The 10,499-nt window shown below is 32.1% G+C and overlaps 1 long non-coding RNA gene across 1 annotated transcript; it reads right to left on the bottom strand.

Moving 5' to 3' along the window:
• Positions 1–1,115: 1,115 nt before the first annotated feature.
• On the bottom strand, positions 1,116–6,098 carry LOC147389325 (uncharacterized). Its single transcript, XR_015171019.1, has 2 exons — positions 1,621–6,098; positions 1,116–1,481 (listed from the first exon to the last, which is right to left on the bottom strand). It is a non-coding gene; the product is annotated as an uncharacterized LOC147389325 (long non-coding RNA).
• Between the last annotated feature and the right edge of the window lie 4,401 nt (positions 6,099–10,499).

Below are 10,499 nucleotides of genomic sequence, written 5' to 3'. Positions count from 1 at the left end.
CAAATATTAACTGCTTATCTGTCTGAAACTGCCATTGAGCCAAGCTGTCGGGGTTTGGCCATTTATGTTGGTCCCCACTCTCAAAGAAGAAGACCTATGACAAGAAGCATCACTGATTTGATTACAGAGGAGTATCTCTAACATCGATAAAAAAAAAATGAACATACGGATGTCTCTATATTGACGGAAACGTAACGTAAGTGGGGTTATTTCTTATATTAATCAGGTAACGTAGTTTTATACCCACTTACCTCAGAGGGACCTGCATGTTGAAACTAGCATGATTGATAATTTTACCTACAATGTCGATTGAAACAGTTTCTAATACACTTTGGAAATTGGATTTTGTACCAAAAATGCCTATAAATTTTATTTATTTATTTATCAAAATATCCTCAATTTCCACTTTCCAAAGTGTATTTATTGCACTTTTTTAGAATAATCACTTACAACCTGAACAGTTGTCACAACAACAAAGAGTCAATTACAAATTGGAGTAATCTTGAGCACGGATCCATGATTGTTGAATTAAATATCAAATTTACTGCTCAATCATCAGGATTAAATCTGTAACTACCCCCATTAATTTTTGAATTAAATTAAGGACTCACTACAAACTTAATTTGAGGACCATGGATAGAAATTGAGAAAGATAAACATAATAGAACAAAGGTACGCAATTCTCTTTGCAAACTTACTCTATAAGAATTTTTACACCCCAGTAAGTGAATTGCAGGACAAAGGGCAAAGATCAAACAAGAAAGACTAAAAAAAACCCACTATTTTTGGTGTCCATAGACCATATATAGTGTAGTTCATCTTCCTCTACATTCTTTTCAGACTACTTTGCATTTCCTACAAATAAATATAGATAAGGTCCTTGGGAGACTTTCTCATTGTAGAAGCCCATGGGCCTTACCCATCCTCACAAAACCGACATGTAAGGTGAGAATTGCCCCATATTTATATATAGCCCAAGGTCTTAATGATACCTAGGCAATGTGGGACTATCGCTCACACTTATGAGTCTGCAAATCTCAACTCCACATACATGTTGATATGTACACACACGTATATGGTAGGGATCCGTAGGCTTACTAAAATGAACTCATATCTTCACTAAAATTTTCTACCATAGATATTCTCAAATCCAACTGTTTTAATTTTATGATGACGTGGCTTGATTAAAATAAATAAAATATCGGCTCAACAAAAAAGTTACAGTGATTCAATAAATTTCACTCTCTTACTTGCCCATCCTTTAATTTCTCCACACCCTTCCCCTTTTCGCACTCTCCCTCTCTCAACGTCGTTTCTTTCTCATGCTCAAAAGCTAATTATTGAATCTTTTCTCCATCATTGTAAGATGTATTGGGATGGAAGCTCTGTGACAACATGAAGTTCAAGAACACAAACTGCATATTTGCATACAATACCTCGAGACTCAAATAAACAACATATACATTGCACTTCCAAATTTTCTGCATTGAAAACAAACTTCATAATTTTTCATATAGTCTAACGAAGCCCTTTAATGATCATCATTTCTTTTGCTTCATAAAAATGATAAGATCCATTTTGAAATAAAAAGGTGTGTCGACAATTCACCACCTTCTTTACCTCTTCTTGAAAATTTGAAAAGATGCTGCTCATGTAAAGTGAACGTAATCGCTTCTCCAAAGGCATAGTTGAGACTAATTCGCGCATTCCTCGTGAAATGAATGAAAATCAGCCATAGCTTTTTTTCATACTTTATTTCTAATACAACTTCATACAGACTAAGAAATTACTTAAAGGAAGTCTTTGAGTTTACATATCCATTAAAAAATGCATTTATACATGTAGATACACGGGCTTCGAAACCTTTTTAAAGGTTTTGAGCTCATCTAAACGGGTTTAGAAGTCGCCACAATTCAATTAAAGTGTGAATGAATACTATAAAAAGATTTTTTTTAATTTTATTTTTTGGCTTGTAGTGACTCACATATTCAAAAAATAAGGAGGAATGATCTACCTAGAAATCTAAGGTAAGGAGGTTTGGTTGAGGGACAAAGAATGTGTTAAACACCTTGTCCTATCCATCATAAGATGATCACTAATATATGACCATAGACGAAGATTATAACTCTTTTTGGATTTTAAAAATAGAAGAAATCATAAGGAAACTTAAAAGGAAAAAAGAACTATAGTCTAATTTTAGAAAATGAACAAAATAAAATAATAAACAAGCTAAAAACAAAAGAATGTGTTTGTTGAAATTTTGTGTGAGCCTAGGATTTTGGTGAGAATCCATATGAATTTCACCTTCTTGGATCCCAAGGCTCTTTTAGAGATTATGTGCTCAACTTTGAAGCATTTTTTTTGTTGACTTATGCACGAGATGTGTCATCTTTGATAATATTTTTGTTAGCTTAAAGAGTTAGATGTAGATCTAAGTAGATTCTCACCTTTGACTTTTAGTTATTTTAAATATAAAAAAAGTGAATGTATGTGCATGTAGTGTATGTATGTAATGGACTTAAAAAGATAAGATTATCTCAAAAGAGAGATTGTTCTCTAGTTCTTAAGTCATTAGAAAAGAAACTCTATTATAGGAATTTAAACTTGCAAGACAAGTAAAACACAACTAACCTAAGAAATTGAAACTTGCAAGAAAGTAAATGAATAACTAATCTATTATGATGCTTATGAAGCTTATAGAGGGTTTATAGAAGGAGATTACCTCTATAAGGTTTTACTCTTTACCTCCTTGCCTCACCAAAGTAAATAAAAATCTACATTAACAAAAGAAATATGAAGTAGACTTACAAAAGATAAAGAAGAGAGTAAGTAGAAAAAAGAAGATTAGAAGGGGAATTACATGAAAAAAAAAATCTAAAAATTTATCCTAGCACCCCACCTTGGTCTCTTCTTCGTCTTCTTCTTGATTAGAGCATCTTGGAGATTTGATAATAGATTTTAACAGAATTTGATAGGTTAGAGAGCTTTGAGGAGAGACTTGGACAGAATTTTAGCTTCTTGAGCTCCTCCTAATTTTGCTTTGGATGAGGGTTATATTTATAGGATTTTGAGAGATCATTTTGGATAAACTTGTCCCAAATCATAGGGTTCCCAATATTCTTAACAAAACTTTCATAAAAAATATTATTTCCACCTTCTAACCTTGGCCTTGATGGTCTTAATTTTCTAATTAGGTCTCACCAATCTTAATCATCAATGGGTATGATGGTAAACATCCAAAAATTCTAGAGAATTCTTGATAAAGGTTAGAATGGCTCTAAGACCTTGAGTTAATTGTTAAGAAAATAACCCAAATAACATGTAATTAAATGATAAGTTTTTGGTCACTTCCCTTGAAAGAATCTCTAACAAATTAGGGATAGGTTGGTTATTAAGCACAAATTTTAGAGAATTCTCTTAGGAGGATAAAATAGTCATAAGCTTTGAAAATTAGTAAAATTACATTGAATGCCATGAAAAAAATTTGAATTGTGAAAAATATATAGAAAAGATAGAAGACAGATTTATCTTTAATGGGTCTCAACAAACCAAGGTTAATAGGGTAATAGACCTTAAGTGAGGACCAATCACGACTAGAGTCTTAATTAGAAGATTTGGATGAATTACTAGAAAAACAAAATGAAAAATTATTTAGGTAATTAAAACAATGATAAAAGGGTAAAATGGCAAGATTTCGAGTTCACAAGGGTTAGAAAAACTGCCCAACAGAATTGGCCATGAGTGACCCTTGGCTAGTTCAAATTTAATACCTAACCGTGGGTCATCCTTGAACCAAGCAAAATTTCTTCCTAGTCGTGGGTGACTCTTGGTCAGGTTTAAAATTTGTTCTAACCATGGGTTACCCTTGGTCAAGCTCAATTTTGCTGAAAATTGGTCCTCAAACATTGAATTTTTGAAAAATAGGGCATTTGAACCATCTTGAAAATTTTCTTGGGTCAAACCCTTTCTTGGAAGGTTTTTAGTGCTCTCAGACTCAGCCTAGGCAAAAATAGGGTATTTACAATACTTTCACTGCGTTGAGTTGTAGATATTTCTACCCAAAATTTATCTTTCAAAAATACTGATACTCATTTTTGTTGAATCTCGTATAAGGACTGAAGTCATTCATTATCTGGAAGTACAGAGTCTTTAATCATTCTCCCCATGCTAACTCAAAATTTTCTATTTTTAGTGAGTCATACACTACCTTTTTCAATTTAAAAATAATAATTTCGCATTTCTTTGTAAGCATTCAATTTCTCTGGAACGTTCTTCATTATGTGTCATAAACATAGACGATGTTGAGCCATGGGAAACACTCAGACATAGCTCTTTGAATAGTTTTGCACTAATCAATAATTATTACAATAGGTGGTCGACCTGACATGCACGATAACCAAGCGGTAAACAATCATGACTAATTTTCCATTGATTCATTGGAAAGTAACCCACAACCCAACAAAATTGATTGTCCATGCTAATTGAATCCGACAAATTATGCAAATGGTATGTCATATCTATTCGTTAGATATGTTGTGTCAAATGAAATGACATCACCAACCAAAATACCGATAAGATGTTCGAGATCTTGCATCAGCCCAAAACACATGTCGATTTCTATTGTTGCATGTGCATAAAATAATGTCAAATTGCTTTAGCATCACCGTCACCAAGTCTCAGACGCCTTGCAATATCAACATAATTTTTAGCATCTTTTTCTACAAATGATAAGTTTTCTATGCCCCCCACTCGTATAGCAAACGAAAGAAATGATTTGCTTATCGGTATCCCAACTGTATCATTCAATTGAAGTTAATTTTCACCCGTTCATCCAACTTTTCATTACACTTAAAAAATTTCCACTATTTTTTACTAACCATATGATTATGTTTGAGATCAACTTTTGTTAAACGTCATCGACCATCTTTTTGTAGTCTTGAATTAACCTTAGCTTCGCATCCTATTTTCGAAGAAAATCTTATTCTCGATAAAACTCATGTTGAATTTGTACAATCATTTGGGAGAATATATTTACCCTCCTTAACGTAACATATCGTGCATCTTGCCACTTTTTTGGTGTCTTTATCACTCAATGTGGCCCTATATTTAATACCAAATCCGGTTGTTCTAGCATAAGCTTTATAAAAATTGTAAACCTCATCTATTGAATTGAACATCATTCCCTTTTCGGTTCTAAATTATTTTCACCCATATTATCATCTTCACCAATATTTTGTGGATTTCCTTCTAACTCAATCATTTCCTTTTTTTTTTCTTTTATCTTAAACGTTAACTCTTCCAACAACTCGTCCATATCCTATATTCCAAAAAAAAAAATATCAAAGAAAATAAATTTAATATAAATATCAAGGTAGTAAAGTTCTTACTGTCATTGGTTAGTAGATTTAAAATACCAAATTGAGTTATAGTACCCTTTTCTCAAATGTTTCACAATCACGAGCCCCATGTAAGATTTATAAAACACAATCAAAACCAAGAGAATAAGGCAAAATTAGCACTAGAAGCCCAATTTCTTATTTCTGAAGAGTCATTTAACCAATCAAATGATGATCCTAACAATTCCCCAATTTAAAAAAATAAGATTCTTAACCCTAACGTATAAACAAATAATCATTAATAAGAAATACAGACCTCAAGCATTCCAAAGCAGAGATCTTTTATTCCTAAAAAAAGAAAACTATAAAACAAAATAAAATAAAATAAAACCAATAGAAGGGACGATAAATCTATGTTTTCAACCATAAAAAGTCTTAATCGATTGAGTTCGAAGACATTCCAAAGCAGATATCTTTTATTCCTAAATAAAGGGGCCAATAAATCTGTGTTTTCAATCATAAAAAGTCTGAATCGATTGAGTTCGGTGGAGATGAGTTCTAAATCAAGGTATCAAAGAGCATTTCAAATGTTTCAGTCACAAATAGGGATTCGGAGGAGAGAGAGAGAGAGAGAGAGAGAGAGAATCTACCTTGTTTGTCATCCTAGATTGAGTTCGGGGGAGATGAGTTTGTGGAGGAGATGGAGTTATGGAGTTCTCTGTGTAACGTCCTCTGCTACGGTTAGAGATCGGATATATTCCAAATTTTGATAAAATACAAGATTCCATACTTTCCCACATTGGCACTTTCCAAGAAGACAAAAGAAAAGAGGGTAGCTCTATAGGCACCACAATTATTTCTAAGGGCGCCCCCCACACCTTATCGAGCTGATTTTTTTTTATGAGGATGGTCTATGTGGTGAGCACATCATTCTCATTAAAAATTATCCCATTCTGAATTTCTAACCCCATTAAAATAAGTTGAAAAATTGTAAATCGTCCATTTTTTTTTTATGTGAACCATTTTTTATGGGGTTAAATGTTTTGGAATGGGCTGATTTTTTGTGAGGATCATCTTCTCACCATAGAGATCATTCTCACCAAATATTTGTCTAAAAAAATATTGGCTATGGTGTGAGGCGCTCTTGATAATAATTGGGGTGCCTCTAATCCTGCCCAAGAAAAGAAGTTTATAAATACCCCTCACTACAAACGTTGGAGGCATTTAATTTTCAATCTACTCTCACTGTGCTCTCCCATCTTCTCTCTCATGCACTTCCCCATTCTCAGAGGACCATTTTCCTTTTGTTCGTCTTTCCCAACCCAACAACCATTCCAAAATCCAACACTATCTTTCTCTTAATTTCCCGTTGATCATTATCCTTCTATTCTACTCCCCTTTTTGAAAGTCCCTCCTTTATTTTTTTCCAAAAAACTATTTGCTAGAGGGTAGCTTGGTGATAAGTTTTCAGTAGCTGCATTCTATATTGTGGGACTATGGCTCACACTCCCCCTCATGTACATGTGTCTCCCACATCCCTGTGGTTATCCGCTCTAATATTATGTAGAAACCTATGGGTCTAACTCATCCTCACAAATTAAAATTGACTTGTAAGATGAGGATTGGTACAAATTTCTACCTAGTTGCGAGATGTGCATTTTTTTTTTTTTTTATTCATTGATTTGAGAAGGAAAAAAAAAAATAATGATGAAATCTAAATTATTTGAGATAGTGAGATGACTCATCCAAGCCATCTTCTCATCTTTCAGGACCGAGGCACAAGAAGTGAAACTGATATTTAAAATCATTTTAGAACCTCCATGTGAGGTTCACTAACCCATGCATATTTGTGTAAGAGATGCATCATATTACGATCCATGAGATACATTGTATCATTGTCAATGTATCGCATAATAAAAGGAAAATAGAGGTGGTGATTGAGAATAAAATATTTTATAACATCTATTAAGCAATTCTAAATTAGGAATTATAGATAATTAATATATCTATATTATGTTAGTTTCCAATATCTTGGTTAATGTAATCTCCATAAATACCCTAATAAGGTTCATGTAATCTTCATCCAAGAATTCACAATAATATCATATTTCTACAATTTGATCTTCCTAATTAGTTTTAGCTCAATCTCATTCAAAAATTATAGCTGTTGGATTTGACCATTTTTTTTTTATCATAATGGGCTTCAAATTAATAGTTGGCCCTTTTTTTGACGGATCTACCCACCAAAAATAAGACCGGTTAATAAGCTCTAGTCATCATATTCTTTACTTTATCCTAGGCTTGGAGCCAACCAACTGACCCATTTAATTTGTAAGGCTCGTTATGGTATAAATTGTTGAATAAAATGAGTATAAATCATCAAAAAGTTGTGATCTGTTCATAAAGCCCATTATAGTATAAATTCTGAAATGTCCAACAAAACTGTTTGGCCTCGTCGTAAAGCCTAAAATATTGAATTCAAAGGTTAGAAATGATCGACAAATCTAATTTTTAGGCAATTTTCTGTAAACATAAGGTAAAACATTCATGGATCATGGGCTTTATAAGCAACATGATTAGTTCTAATATCTAAAATACAGAAATCGAATTGTTCTTGGTAATTAGGCCCACCAAAAGTTGTGCTAAACAGTCATGGGAGCGTGCGATATTTGTGAACTAAGGTCCAAACAATGTAAGTCCTAAACTCCGTGTCGCTAATTATTTTGCATGACCATTGTGAACTTATTAAATGTACAAATCAAGACATGGACAAAAAAAATTAAGGTGCGGTAAATCTTGTTGAAGAAATAATTTTATCGGTAATTCTTAGATGATAAATACATTATCCCAGTAGGTTTATGTATAGATTCAAAAGATCCACCGATATGGAAAGACAATCAATCATTTCAATCTAGTCTACCTAATTTATCCTAAGTGGTGATGCAAAATCGGAAGCAAAAAATTACTCACAAAGCTCACATAAATCCGGTATCCACCGATCACATGAACAGATTGGTATTGAATGGCATCCCTAATTTACAAAAATACGCTTCTATGTTTGACATGGCACCCACTGAAGAGACTGTGAGCAAAAAGTCACTCATTCAAATCTATATTTTCTGTTGAATGTATATTTGCCTCCACTCTCGGGTGTGCAACCCCAATTAAGCCCCATGACTCTCTTATATTCATAGTTCTCCCCCTCTCCAAGATTGATTGGTTGTTATTTGGTTAACTTGGTATCAGAACGCTAGGCTTATATAGTACACGACTTCGATTCTTTCCACCCTTATGGGTGAGGAGTGTTGAGCATACTGACAAAAATGATATATTTTTTAAATAAAATAAAAAACATGTTTAAAATACGTCTTGTACATCTAACGATTAAAGCAATAACAAAATAATATATATATATATATATAGATATAGATATAAACATGATTTTATGAAGTTGTTTCAACAACAAAAAATCACGTTTTTTTTTTTTTTTTTACAAGTTTATTTTACTTTTTTTCACACAAAAATATTAATAAATTAAACCAAACTCTTTCTTTTTTAATGTGGGATTTGATACATAATATAATTTGATGATTTATAGATGTAGAAATATGGGATTTGATGATAATATCTCGATGTTATGATTTTTTATTTTTTTTCAATAGTGTATTATTTTGAACAAAAAATATATATATGTTGACGTGTAAAAAAAAAAAAATTGGCACCATAACATGTATAACTATATTTGAGAACATGTAATATTGAAAAAATATAATAAATTAAAATAAATTTATTATGTATTATTAAATATATACATCTTCATAATTTTTAAAATATTATTTTTATCATTTATGTTTCATCATTTTTTTTTCTCTTATTGTACATTTTTTTCCAAAGTTTTTCCTTGTCATTTTAAGCATGTATTCCAACTTTGTGATTATGGTGTTGAGTATATATTTTCCTCCACTCTCAGGTGTATCATACATCGGCGAACTAAACCTTGTGACCCTTTTATATTCCTAGCTCTCCTCCTCTTCAACAAATCAATTTTTTTGGAGTAGTAGGTTGGTTAACATCTTTACGATATGTGATGAGATACATCATAAAATTAACATAGTACATCTCATACACATCATTATAATGCGGACTTTATTTTTATTTTTTTTGCTAAGCATATTATTATACTGTATACACCTTATCTCTATCATCCATAACTTATCTCCATTACTAGTTTTTAATTATATGGACCTTGACAAAGGATTATGCAATAATCACATAAATATTTATATCTTGATCTCATGAAAAAGTTATTGATAGAGAGTCAAAGATGGCTTATCGTTCTTAATTAATGGTGGTCACCTCCTATCTATAAAGTCCATTGCTATGTCATTACGCCATCTGAGAGTCTTTCAGAGTTGGTGACCCATTAGATTAAGTTTGTCATGATTTTTCTTGGAAATATACGAATTAAAATTGTGTGGCCTAAGTAGAAGAACTCCCATTAAAGAGATTTTAGGGTAAAATAAAAGTGGAAATCGGGATACATGAGTATGCAAAGTAGGGAGATTTATAGAAACATAGAGAAATGTAAAATTTGTTATTAAAGAAAGCGAAATGCTAAAGATAAAAAAAATGACTTAGGTTCTTCAATGATGATGGAATTGTGCCATGACCAAAAAACAGGGGACTAAGATTACCCTCTCTAAAGTTTAGGCTTTGATGCCGTAAAGAAGATAAATTTATTGATAATTTTATGATGATAATTAAATTATCCCATTATTCCCATTGGGTTGAAATGGATTTAAAAAAAAAAAAACCAATATGGCAGAACAATCAATTAGTCCAATCTAAATCCCTAATTAATCCTAATTGTAGCAAGTTTATATGTATAAGATATACCATACACAACATGAAAAAAGTTCATATTTAACGGTCCAAGGCCGTCAAATTTCATAAAATTCAACAGATCAGGTCATCAAATTTTTCATTGTCGAATTTTTTTTTCGACAGGTTGAAACCATCAAATTAATGGAGGATGGGAGAAATTTGAAGGTTCTAAGCCGTCGAATCGGGGAACATAAAAAAAAATTCAATGGTCATGAGCCATCAAAACTCGATTTCTAATATTCGTGGACCTTGGCTGGTCGAATTTTCCTGTCAAAATTT

This window comes from Akebia trifoliata, chromosome 12 (genome assembly GCF_017979445.1).
Source record: "Akebia trifoliata isolate Shusen 1 chromosome 12, ASM1797944v1, whole genome shotgun sequence".
Taxonomy (NCBI): Eukaryota; Viridiplantae; Streptophyta; class Magnoliopsida; order Ranunculales; family Lardizabalaceae; genus Akebia; species Akebia trifoliata.
This window is presented reverse-complemented; position numbering and strand designations above follow the sequence as displayed.